Below are 12,814 nucleotides of genomic sequence, written 5' to 3' on the forward strand. Positions count from 1 at the left end.
AGACAGAATTAACCTAGGTGCACATCAACAATGGATTGGATAAAGGAAATGCGGTATATATACACCATGGAATACTACACAGCCATAAGAATAATGAAATCATGTTCTTTGAGAAACATGGATGCAACCTAAATGAAGTAACACAGAGATAGAAAACCAAATACCACATGTTCTCACTGATAAGTGGGAGCTAAACACTGGGTACTCACGGACATAAAGATGGCAGCAGTAGACTCTGGAGGCCACCAGAATGGGGAGAGAAGGAAGGAGACAAGGGTTGAAAAACTACCTATTGGGTACTATGCTCACTACCCGGGTGATGAGATCATTCATATCTCAAACCTTAGCATCACACAATATACCCACTTAACAAACTTGTACATGTACCCCATGAATCTAAAATAAAAGTTAAAATTATTTTAAAAAGAAGAAAGGCAATGACATGCAACAATAAGCAGTCAGACTGATATTCACCGCATACCCTGACAACTCCCCTCATCTGTTCTCAATCACACTTGGGGTGCTTCTGCAGGAAGGCAATGGAGGAGGTTTGGCTCTTGGGACCACTTTCTGTGTCAGTGACTATAGATTATAATGTTAATTTCTGGTTTGGTTTTTTGGGGGCATAGGGGGAGAGATTATTTTTCTTTTATTTTTTCTCCTCTCTAGAGCAAAACTCTTTTTTCCTCACTCTTTTTAAATAATTTTATTGTCAATGAAAACACAAAAGAGAGTTGAAAGCAACTCAAAATAGGGAATTTTCCACTGGGGAGAAATCAGGGAATAGCATAAAATGTCTTCTTGCCTTTTTCTTCAAATTCCATATTAACATTAACAGCAAAAATTGATGGTTGGGGGCAGCCATCTGCATCTGTTTTGAATCATCTTTGTCTCCAGACCTCACTCTCTTCCCACACTGTTCTCCAAACTGTCATCAGGTTTAATGGCACGGCAGTCTTGGGCGCTGCACTCCACCCTCAGAGACCACTCAGAACTTTCAGTGGCCCTGAGTGCTAGATCCTTAGAAATGGAACCATCTTAGAGATCATCTGGTCTTGGAATTTCTTTACTGCCTTCTTTAATAACTTGGATTGGACATTTATAGAGCACTTACTATGCACCAAGGAATGGTTTAAGTAGTTTATATATATTAGCTCATTCATTCATCACACAGCCCTATCAAGTAGGCACCATTATCCTCATTTACAGATGAAAAACTGGGGCACAGAGAGGTTGACTCATTGACCAGTATGGCCTTCTACAGGGTGGCAGAGCTGCCTTTCCTCATCACACATTCTGCATTCCAGCCAAACTTGCTGTAGGCTCTAGGTCTCCATCTTATGCCTCTGCTCACTCCTGTTCCTTTTGCCTGGAAAGCCTCCACACCTGGTCCCTCCCCTAAGCTCTGCATTGTCCAAATCCTATATAGCCTTCAGAATGAAGGGTGGATGCTATCTCCTCCAGGGAGCTTCTCCTAATTGCCTTTAGCTAGGGTCAATCTCCTTATGCTGAAATAGCAAAGTACTTCCATTGTACTGTGTGGCATGTGCCACAGTCTGCCCTGCATTCTAGTATGTATGCATGTATTTCATTTTTTTAAACATAAGATAAGCTCTCTATGGTAGAATGCGTGTGTGATGATTCCCGAGCTCCCATATCACCGAGTGCATTCTGTGGCACACATTAGATAACGTCTGTTGCTGTATTTACCACATGGTAGGAAAAATGTGTGAATGAATATGCACATTATAGGTAACATTGCTTCATGAGCAAATTTCCTCTTTTACACATTGCAATCAGGATCCTATAAAATTGCATATTTATAAAATGAATATTTACATGTGCTAGTCAAATGCGATGCAGTTTTTCCTAAGTGAGGAGGCACATGTGTGATGTGTAAACTTGCAACAACAAAGCAGCAGATCTGAGGACCCCATGTATACATGCAGGGTGCTGTCTGCCTTGGATGAGCTGGTCATTGCATGGCTTCTCTGCATGCTCTTGTGTGAAAGACAGCTTTTCTCTTGAGTCTCTATACCATCATTGCCCTTTCTGGGCCCATGAACTTTTGAACCAGGCGGTGGGGCTCTGCTCAGAGTAACTCTCACCCACCAATGTGCCCACATTGCAAGTGGTATTCACAGGCCACAGAAGCGTCACTGCTTAACCATGAGCCTTGAGACTCAGCCACAGCTCAGGCCACCACCCTCAGGATGCAAAACACTTCCTCCCATATATAAAGCTACACACTGAAAGTCATTATTGATGACACTCAGCCACATGGGTAAACTTATGAAGGAGTACACTTTTTCTAATTTTCATGTAAGTATCAGAGAAACAATGAGGCAGAGAGAGCAATGAACACAAAATATTTTGATCTGATCATTTGATAGGGTCTTAGATAGTAAGTATCAGCTTATAATAGAATTTAAATCACCTCCCAACCTCAGGCTTACATGGTTCACAGTGCAATATCCCCTGAAATTAGTAATGTGAGGGTGCTTGATTCTGGCTACATATCAGATTTCCTGTGGAATTTCACACACACACACACACACCAGGCTCTGCTCTTGGAAATTCCACAATTCCAAAAAACCGCATAGTTCATTCTGATGTGAAGCCTGGGCTGAGAAAACTTTTTACTGTAACCAAATGAGACACAAAAATAATAGGCCGCTCAGTCTCAGGCTGTGTCTTTTGCTGTTGCTGCTTTTTAATCAAAAAGCCTAGAGAGGCATCTCAGTGGGAACATTAATTCTGCAAGTGACAAGACTTATAATATTTCATAACTATAGAAAACAGCAGGTGGCCATGATTTCAACAGCAGAAGTCAAACATTTTTCCATCAGCACAAACCAAAATATATAAAACCCTACATACCCAAAAGAAGAAGAACTATAAATACAAGACTGTGAAACTTGTATTCTGTTTACATTAGAATACCATTAATTAATTATTGACAATAGTTTAGTTTTAAAATAAAACCAGAATGGAGAAGACTCATTATTGCCTGAGACTCTAAAGAAGGCAAACTGTTGTTTACTGAAAAAACTTAATGAACCATAGTCTATAGCTATATGGAAAAGCTAGTACATTATATTTTACAGCATGTAATTGATCTACAATATTATCTTCAATTCATCCTCATTAATTGGCTTTTCCATGAAACAGAAGGGCTTCCCCTTGCCATCTCTGATTTGGCAGATGTGGCTGGATTTCATGCTGTCAGCGTTCACCCTGTGTACTCCCCTATAGATGTTCTTTTCCTTTCTGACACTTCACTCACTCCAGAGATGAGCCTTCACACTGTTAACAATACTTTCATATCCCTGTCTACCCTGGAAGTAGATTTTGGTCTCTACCTTTCCAATATAATCAAAGTTTATCAGTCCCATGTTCCCTGATTCCAGAGTATCCTGTTTCCCAGACTCTAGGAAATGTTAAAGTGTTTTGTAGAATAATCTGAGAAAATGGGATCTAATAACAAAATACATCATATTTTCAGGGTACAGATTTGAGTTCAAAGGGATCTTTTGGCAATAATGCCTTAGCCTAAAAGTGGTACTCTAAAAGTCAGACTTCCAAGCACTCAGAGGAGGGGACTGACGCAGCTTTGGCAGGATGCGTCACTCTCAAATCACATTGCATAAGCATCTACTTAGTCCACCTATTCCAAGAGCTTTGGCTCATTGGTTCATGTGGTCTCCTAGCACAGAGGAGGGTGAGAACTACAGGCTCCTTCTTTTGGTGTCTAGCACGGTCCAGGACTCCCTACCCCTTCTGTTGAGGCTGAGCATCCAGAGTTAACCCAACAGCTCATCATTCTTTATTTCTCTTCTATACATGTTCTGGTAATTTTCCTGAAGGCACCATCTCCAAAGGAAAGAGCAAGTATTCAAAGCAGTCAGTTTTGCTCTTGCTTAACAATTCTGGCCAAAGTCTTGCCACCTGTAAATAACAGGGACTCTTCCCGCTTTATTTCCCATTTCCAAGCACAGTGGGGAATTGGGTCCTTGGGGTGGACAAGGGTTAAAACATGTACTTATGGCCAGGTGTGGTGGCTCATGTGTGTAATCCCAGCACTTTGCGAGGCCGAGGCAGGCAGATCAGCTAAGGTTAAGAGTTCTAGACCAGCCTGGCCAACATAGTGAAACCCCATCTCTACTAAAATACGAAAATTAGCTGGGCATGGTGGCGCATGCCTGTAATCCCAGTACTCGGGAGGCTGAGGCAGGAGAATCGCTTGAACCCAGGAGGCAGAGGTTGCCGTGAGCCAAGCTCGTACCACTGCACTCCAGTCAGGTCGACAGAGCAAGACTCCATCTCAAAAACAAACAAACAAAAATATACTCATTTCTCCTTCTTAGTAAATCTCTGGAGGGGGTATAAGCAATGCCGTGAGTTCATCTAGGTTCCATCAGTAATTCACCGTGGCTTTCCCATTTCACACACCCTGTTCTGCTGTCCCTCGGAGTACATCTGTATACGCCAAGCCATTTGGTCTTACTTTTGCTTCAGAAAGAATGGGGATTCTATTCTTGGAAAGGAGAAATGAAAATTTTGTAGAGTTGGGGGTGTGGTTCATATATATATATATATATGTATGTGTGCGTGTATATATATATATACACGCACACAACATATTTCAAATTGCCATCTTCAATTTTGTACTTACTATATCAAAGTAGTCTGGTATCCAGAAATGGGAGTCAGGGTTTACCTAGATTCTTCTCTTTGGGAATGAAGCCCATGAACTTCAGCAGAGAAGACAGAATCAAAACAACTGGATTCATCATTAGAAAGCACAAGTTCACCCAATCTGGCCCAGTCATGTGCTCACTACAGTCTCACAAGGCTGAGGGCAGAGGATGTGAAGCAAGATCGTTCAGAGGCACAGGAATATACGTGCAGCAGCCGACTGTCTGCTGGTGCTGACACAGCTCACTCCGCTGACATTCATTTGCCTGTTGTCACAGGTACAATTTAGTAAGCTGGCAAGGAGGGAGACATTTATTTTAAAAGCTGTGGGAGGGGAGCTAAAAATTCTAGATATATTTTGAAATTAGGATTTGTCTTTTGCTTCTACTTATTCACATTCTTCGGGAAAAGGTGAATGCCAAAATCTAAGAAGAAAGTCAGCGCGTTTCTCTGGCTGCATTAGAGGCTACCTTACAAATACCCTCTCTTTATCAGAAGGGAAATCTGGAGCTGTTCTAGGGCAGCGTTGTAGAGTCCCTTGCCTACTTTCCACACCCACATGACTTCCCTCTGCAGGTGCAGGTGTGTTGACATCCCATCAGTAGCATCACCCTACACCGAGGACCCTGCAATGAAATGCAGCTCGTCAGGATGCCATAAAAAAATAAGAAGGTGGTTTAGGTAAAAACTACAAAAGGCATTGTTTACTAAACCGAGTGACAAAATAACATCACATAACTATCAGCTCTGCCTTTATCCCTTTCCTCTCACATCAAAGACTGAGCTGACTCAGATAGGGAAGCCTTAAAAATAGGTGCTACAATGAGGAATGCACAGGTTTGGTCTTTCATTGCACTTCACATGTTTTTAACAAAGGACATGCATTTAAAAAAATCATTTGTAAGATATTTTGTTAATTTTAAAAGAATATTTAAAAAATAGAAATTGTAGCTTCTATAAAAATCAGAACTTTGCTTTGATATGTACATACAGATTAAAAATTTAACCCTATTTGCTGTAATCTAAAGGAATGTGTTAAGACTCTGAGGCTGAATTACAGTTGCTATGGAAGCCAAAAACTGTAACCATTATGACTTAGGAGCCTCTAGATTCTCAATAATTATGTTGTTTGAAGAAGGGAAATTACATTTTTAATTAAATGAGTAGAACACAAATAATTTTACAGGAAATTTATTACATTGTGTTCAAATGGCATCTAATGTGTTCCTTGATGCTCTTTGGGTAATTTTTTCAGCAATTGCTGGCAAGTTTTTGAGAGATAGGTTAGAATATTTATTGAGCACTTATTACTTATTTAAACATTGTACAGGGCTCCAGGGATGGGAAGGATAACATACAAATACATCATTTCTATACACGAGAAATTTTAGTTTAGTTAATTTTTAAAACACACACAATAACACAAATGCCTTTACAGAGCTATAGTTCAGCAACAAGGCATCCTAACCATATTTTGATCAAAGGACTCTGAAATGAGGAGAGAGCCAAAGGGGTCTAAAACTCTCCGTGGAGCTGAATTTTAAACAAAGTCTTTTTGTAAATCAAAATTTCTTCTCTGATCACAAAAGCAATGTGTGCTAATTGTTGAACATTTGAAAATATGAAAATTTTAGAAGATAACATTAAAGCCAGCTATAATTCCAACTCCTATACTAACTTTTTGGTGTATTTGTAATAGTCATTTTTTTCCTATAGGTATGGGCAGTTGTTACTTTGCATGATAGTGTGAGACTGCAAAAATGACCACGAAAGCTAAACTCATGCAAAGTGATCTTAACAATCAGTGGAGAAAATCCAATTGTTCTGTAATGTTGAAAATTATTTTGTCATTAAACTCTCTTACTGTTGTTTATAAATGTATAAGAAAATAAAAAGTAGTGGCCAGATGTGGTGGCTCACGCACTTTGGGAGGCCAAGGAGGGTGAATCACGATGTCAAGAGTTTGAGACCAGCCTGGCCAACATGGTGAAACCCCGTATCTACCAAAAATACAAAAATTAGCTGGGCATGGTGGCGCACAACTGTAATCTGAGCTAATTGGGAGGCTGAGGCAGAATTGCTTGAACCCAGAAGGCAGAGGTTGCAATGAGCTGAGATTGTGCCACTGCATTCCAGTGGTCTCGGAAAAAGAAAGAAAAGAAAAAAATAGTAAAATTAATCTTTAGTACTCTGAATTTAAAATATAGAAATGTTGAGAATTAAAGTGTTTTATTTCTTTGTAAAAATCTTACCAGAAGTAGTTTGAATAATGCTGGTCTATCTTTCATTGTATAATTTACAATATGGAACAAGCATCTTTTTTGCAAATTGTCATACTTCTAAGTCTGGATCAGCTTCCAGCACTTATCCTTTGCACTTTCAATGATGTGAACTATCTCTGATAGTTCCTTTAATGTAAAGCGTGTTTTTTTCTTTTCTTTTCTTTTCCTTTTTTTTTGCCAGCGTCACTTCTTCTGTGTGTTTTCAACACCACCACTTTCTTCATCTGTCAATTTCACCTTAACTAAGTTCCTTGGGTTCCATATTAGTGTCTCTCAAAGGGTGGTGGTGTCCAGATTTCCACGGTCAGCTAATTCTTCTATAACTTTGTTTACATCAGACTCATATTTAACTTCCACCATTGTCACTTTTCATTTCTTTGCTGCATTTTTATCTTTGTTGACCAATTTCCTGTTTTGATCACCCATTTTTTAAAAATGCCACGTAGGGTTATCACTGGCAGAGAAGGAGGCAACCTGGTGCTGTCTGTGCCTGAACTGAATAACAGAGGGGCACTAACCCAGTCTGACCAATCACAGGCCGACTGAGAAAACAAGGATATGACTGGTCACTGATCATGATGTGCATCTGTCATTCCCACAGTGATCTGTGGACTGAATTGCTAGCAGTGAAGTTTGTGCAATTACTCAGTTAATATACTGAGATAACTGAAATTTGAACTGTGTTGTTGGGAGATGGATATTATTTAACTCATAGTAACAAAAACGCATGCATTGCGGACCCATGCAAAATGTGAACGGTCTATACGGACATACTTGACAAACATTTTTTACAAAATTGAGATCATGAATATATAATTTTGTACTTGCTCTTTTAACTTAGCCTTATATCATAAAGTTGTATCCCTGTTATTACTAGTCTCCAGTAATGCTGTAGCATAATTTATGTGACTGGGGAAACACCAAGGGAACAGTAAAATGAGAGCCATAGATTGGTAAAGAGGGAGGTGCTCCCTAGTAAGAAGCAACATAGGGAAAGCCCAGGGATCAGCCAGTGTATGTGGGTAAGTTGGGAAGAAGGAGAAAACTAATATGGCTGGAATATAGGATCTATCTTAGAAATAAAATGACAATAATACAAAAAGTCCATTTTCCCACACTTTAGTAATAATAGTAATACTATAACTATTACCAATAGCATGCTTACTATATTCCAGGTACTCTCAGACATTATCTCACTTAATCTTCACATTGACCTTGTTTGTTGTCATCTCCTTCTCACACATGAGGACCCTGAGGCTCAACACAGATGTTGTAGTAAGCCTGTAACAAAACCCTGGTTTCTGTAATCCTGCCCTTGGCTGCTCCACAATACTGCCCAATGAAAGCACTTATCAGCTTACAAAGTCCTTTTGCATATATTGACACGAGGCATGCAACTGGGTAAGTTGTGCCAGCTGCTGAGGTGTGGGGCTGTAATCAAGCCTATGCTGCTAGCCTAACCCGAGCCATAAGACCACATACTTCCAGAAGAGCTGCCTTTACCTAATTTACACAAAGACGCAGTATGGACTGGCCTTGGCCCTGGTCAACATGACAGATTCTCACCACAGCCCTCAGAGGTGACAGAGAAGTTATGATTGCTCCAATTTTATACTAAAACAAAACAAAACAAAATGAACCAAAAAACCCCCCACAGCACCTCCCATTGGGTCAGTGGTTTATCTAAGCTGAGGATGAATTGGTGAGATAAAGATGCAGTTGAGGAAGATATTAGAATCCAGGCTGAGCAGGTTTCATCTGAAGCAAAAGGCAACAGGGTACTGCGAGGTATATATAAATCAGGCTACACATAAACTACCACAGAGTAAAACAGTAAGTCACAGCTGTCCACCGGGAAGAGATTGCTCTGGGCAGCTGGATACCTTCCAACCAGTTAAATTATTTCTTCTCCAAAACTTTGGTCACTTTTTGCATTTGGATCAGATCTTTGGAGACATCTCCATTTCCCTTGAGGAGTAAATATATAGCCACCAGGATTTTTAAAAAGTGAGTCTGAAAGCAAATATCCCTTCACCTTACTGTCTTTTGTAATTGAACTTTACAGACCCCTTTTAGAGAGTTGTAATTACTGTTGTTACTGTTCTGAGAGTATCTGGGCCTAGGATTTTTCTGAGTTCTAAGCCACACGGTCTGTACTCTTACTTGACAGAGAAATGCTGTTGCATAAACTAGATCCTTCAGATATTAGGGACTCAGAGGGGTTTAACTTTCCTGGGTGAATTTAGCATTTCTTCTTGGATTTACAAGCTTTAGAAGAACACTTGTAAAAAAAAAATGATTGGGTACAAACCAATTAATCCTGCCTCCAAAAATAGCCAAATTATATTGGTAGGCGTTTAAAAACAACAACAAGAAAAAACCAAAAAAATCCAAGAGGCTGCCTCTGAGAAATAGAACTTGAAAAATAGGTCTCTGGTCAAATGTTTGGAAAAATCTAAACATCATTCTGCTTCTTTGGAGTGTCATGACACTCTTAGGGAGTCCTTCCTTGTAGGTAAGCAATGTTTTCAATTTATTGGGATTTACAAACCTATTGTTTTCTACGTTTTTTAGATAAGGTAAGAAATCCAACATTAACAAAACTTATTAAAAAATTCTCACTTACCTGATCTTTTTTTTTTTGAGTTTCGCTTTTGTTGCCCAGGCTGGAGTGCAGTAGCGCGATCTTGGCTCACCGCAACCTCCGCCTCACAGGTTCAAGCAATTCTCCTGTCTAAGTGTCTTGTGTAGCTGGACTTACAGGTGCCTGCCACCACGCCCCACTATTTTTTGTATTTTTAGTAGAGACGTGGTTTCACCATGTTGGCCAGGCTGGTCTCGAGCTCCTGACCTCAGGTGATCCACCTGCCTCGGCCTCCCAAAGCGCTGGGATTACAGGCGTGAGCCATCATGCACAGCCTCAGTTACGTGATCATTTATTGATATCTGGACTAACTTGTGTTCTATGGAACTTGTTTTAAGAAATGCTGGACCATGGCCATGGACACAATTGGGTATGCACAGCCAACTCTATTTGAACTCAGAGCTACTTCCTGTCCCCAACCCCAGAACCAGAGGATTAGTAACAGAAAATGAGCCAGGAATGATCAGCCTCTCTGGCTGAGGCTGGCAGTAGCATTTTCATCCCTCAGTGGAGGGTGTTTTGTGTATGTGAAATGAGGAGTGTGAGGCCAAGCAGATGGGCCTCTGTTCTCCCTCACCCTTCTTCAACCCAAGCAGATCTGCTTTGATCTGCCTTAGATGTTGCAGTTTCTTGCGAGGTTTCATTAGAAAAGTAAAAAAGATTCCATTAGCAAACAAACAAACAAAAACAACAAAAAACAGCAATAAAAAACCCAAAACAAAACAATACTGGGTGGTGGTGTTTTAAAACCTGTACATGGAGCAAAAATCTAGGAGTGATAAATACTCTCTAGGACCTTCTATAGTCACTTATCCTGTGGTTTTCCCATCTGTAAAATGGGATTGATAATGCTGTAGGGACTAAAAACTCTTTTTGGAAAAGAATGAAAGCTTGTTCCATACTTAATTCAAGGTAGAATGTAAGCAGGTAGAGAAGGACGGGAAGGAAAGTAAAGATTTGTCATTTTCCAGCTCTCCATCATCTGAATCCCCTTCCCATTATCAGCTGTGAGCTAGAAAGTGAACTGCATGTTCCCATGGGGGTTTAACATCAGAGTGAGTGACCCAGAGAAACCTGAACAGTTTAGGGCTCATGGTGATCATGGTGCAGCCACTGCTCAGTGACAATGGCATCAGCCATGGTGCATAGTCCCCAGAAATGGCAGTGACCAAGCCACACTGTTCATGTGGCATGAGACTTTATGAGTTTCCTTTGTTCCCTATGTGGGTTTTGTGTCTGATTCTCTGGTCTTCCCATGAGTCTGTGAGCCTCTCTATGTTCTTTGATTTAATGCTTTACAGTTTAAGGTAGCCAGAATTCTTTCAACTGAGACCTGTTAGGCATAGATGGTGGCATATCAGAGTGTGAGGTTGGGGCAGCCTGGGGTGGAAGTCATTTTAGGAGATCTAAAACTCTTCTCATGTGAGCATTCAAGCTGATCACTAAAATTTGTCTCAAAGGGAATGGGAAAACCATGGTCCCTATTTGGGTCATATTCTTGTAGATGTAGAAGATATATCAGCAGGGGAGGGTATTTCTGCTCCTTGTATTTATAATTTATAATTTTCTTACATAATCAAATAGAGATCTAGAGAACACCTATTTTTCTTTTAAACTTCTCTCTGTGCTAGTTTTGTTAAGACCTAATAAAAATTCATCTTTTAACATGTCTAAAACAAAATTAGAAGAGAGAATATGAAATAGCACAGTAATACAGACTATAGTAATGCCACAGAACATAATGAAAAAGAAAGAAAACATGGGTGAAAAATAGCTAAAATCCTACCCCAAACAGCGCTTGACTCTCAGGGGTCATGGGAGTTCATTTCCATCATGCTGTAACCCTAAACTTTGTCTTGTTCAATTGAATGCACAGAGCAGTGATAAGAACATCATTGCAGCTAATGTCAGTAGGAAGGCCCCTCAAGGTTACTTTCATGGATGGGGGCCACTTACTTCTTTTTCATATTTTAATTTTATGCTTAAGTATTTTTACAGTTAATGTAGCTTAACTATTCAAAGTAAAACACTGAAAATGTCAAGATGGGTCTGCACAACCCCATAAACAGAGAGGTTTGGTCCTGGCCTTTTTATTAGCTCTTAGTAAGATTACACATGCAAGCATCCCCACCCCAGTGAAAATGCCCTCTAGATCACCCAGATCAAAAGGAGAAGGTATCAAGTACGCAAAAACGCAGCTCAAAACACCTTGCTCAACCACACCCCCACGGGAAACAGCAGTGATAAATCTTTAGTAATAAATGAAAGTTTAAGCTATACTAATATTTAGAGTTAGTCAATTTCGTGCCAGCCACTGCGGCCATGCGATTAACCCAAGCTAATAAAACTTGGTGTAAAGATGTGTAAGGTCTGCCCTCAATAAAACTAAATTCCATCTAAGAGGAGGTGACACTTAGAGGTATCACTGCTACCTCATCTGTATTTTCAGAGAAGCCACCTCAATCTACTATTAAAATTTAGCTGCAGGTATAAAAATAGACCCATAGGTCAATGGAACAGAATAGGGAACCCAGAAATAAAGCCACACACCTAACAACCAGCTGATCTTTGACAAAGTCATCAAAAATATATACTGGGAAAATGACAACCTATTCAACAAATGGTGCTGGAAAAATTGGATAGCCACATGCAGAAGAATGAAACTGGACCCATACCTCTCACCACAGAAAAAGATGAACTTGGATCAGGAGTGATAGCTCATGGCCATAACCTTAGCACTTTGAGAGACCAAGAAGGGAGGTTCACTTGAGCCCAGGAGTTTAAGACCAGCCTGGGCAACATGGCAACATAGCAAGACCCTGTCTTGAAAAAAGTTTTCTTAAAAAATTAGCTAAGTGTAAGCCAAAAGAACAAAGCTGGAGGCATCACGCTACCTGACTTCAAACTATACTACAAGGCTATAGTAACTAAAACAGCATGGTACTGGTATCAAAACAGAGATATAGACCGATGGAACAGAACAGAGCCCTCAGAAATAATACCACACATCTACAATTGTCTGATCTTTGACAAACCTGACAAAAACAAGAAATGGGGAAAAGATTCCCTATTTAATAAATGGTGCTGGGAAAACTGGCTAGCCATATGTAGAAAGATGAAACTGGATCCCTTCCTTACACCTTATACAAAAATTAATTCAAGAAGGATTAGAGACGTAAATGTTAGACCT

The 12,814-nt window shown here is 40.0% G+C and overlaps 1 protein-coding gene and 1 long non-coding RNA gene across 2 annotated transcripts in view; one reads left to right on the forward strand and one right to left on the reverse strand.

The window, feature by feature from the left end:
* The window catches only part of FRMD6 (FERM domain containing 6), a 257,129-nt gene that overhangs the window by 132,368 nt on the left and 111,947 nt on the right, over positions 1 to 12,814 (reverse strand). The window lies entirely within an intron of this gene.
* Positions 1 to 12,814, forward strand: part of LOC105553608 — a 55,737-nt gene that overhangs the window by 1,119 nt on the left and 41,804 nt on the right. The gene's annotated exons all lie outside the window — the stretch shown is intronic.

This window comes from Mandrillus leucophaeus, unplaced genomic scaffold, assembly GCF_000951045.1.
Source record: "Mandrillus leucophaeus isolate KB7577 unplaced genomic scaffold, Mleu.le_1.0 Scaffold60, whole genome shotgun sequence".
NCBI classification, from domain to species: domain Eukaryota; kingdom Metazoa; phylum Chordata; class Mammalia; order Primates; family Cercopithecidae; genus Mandrillus; species Mandrillus leucophaeus.